The sequence below is a fragment of the Echinops telfairi genome, unplaced genomic scaffold (genome assembly GCF_000313985.2).
Source record: "Echinops telfairi isolate 266 unplaced genomic scaffold, ASM31398v2 ScPeMD7_3533;HRSCAF=4204_1, whole genome shotgun sequence".
Taxonomy (NCBI): Eukaryota; Metazoa; Chordata; class Mammalia; order Afrosoricida; family Tenrecidae; genus Echinops; species Echinops telfairi.
Window position 1 is genome coordinate 30,625,196 of NW_022107432.1, and position 1,075 is coordinate 30,626,270.

A 1,075-nucleotide genomic window follows, 5' to 3' on the forward strand; every position below is an offset into this window, starting at 1 on the left:
GGAAGTCAGCCTTGCAAGCTGAAGCAGGGAACTGCTAAGGCAGCTGCACCCTGGTCCGACCATCAGAAAGCAAGAGACCCGAGACTAGAAAGGCGAGGCTCACCAAGCCATTTATCCCTCTGCCTTTCAATTAACCTCACGTGTGTTTATCTGCCAGGTTGGCACAATAAACTAACTCAGCTATAACGTTCTTTCCTATACATATGTGAGTCTCCCTGGATTTGTTTCTCTAGTGTACCTGGACTAACACAATGGTGAATGTGTTAGGCTGGGTTGACTAGAGAAACAAATCCAGTGACACTCATATATGTTTAAGAAGGAGCTTTATAGCAAAAAAGGAATTGTATACCAAGAAAACATAGCCCAGTCCAACTCAAGTCCATAAATAAGTCCAATACTAGTCCAGAGGTCCCTCTTCAGACTCACGTGGTTACCTGCAATGATGCCGAATGCAGGAACATCACAGGCCAGTGGGTGCAAAGTTGTGTGGATCCAGTGGTGGTGGCTCTGCAGCACCTGCTGGTCAGCCAGCAGGAAGGTGAAGGCAAAGAGAGGGAAGGTTCTCTGATGAGAAGGCCACACCCACAAGGAGTCCCCATCAGGCTGTGACCTGATCGACAGGCTAGAGTCCACCCCTACACTCTTATACCTCCAAGTTGACATGAAATCATGTAACCACCACAGGGAAAAACTGAAAACATTTCCCCTGCGAATGGGAACTATCCCTGCTGTCTTCAACATTGTGGTGGAAATCTCACTATGTGCAGACAGTATGGTTGTGAGTAGAGAACCCCAGGGACTCCACAAAAAGATTGCTGGACACAATTGAGACACTTGGTGAACTGGCATGATACAAGATTAACAAGCAGCAATCAACAGGATTCCTATATACTAGTGGAGGGAACACTAGTGTTAGACAGGGTTCTTCAGAGAGTTAAAACCAAATTGCTGATAATATATTTATTTATAAAGATAATTAGATATATAACAAGAAATGAACTGTTAAATCACATACAGATAAATATATAATACAAGAAATGAACAGTTAAATTATAAAGCACTACAAATGGCTCAC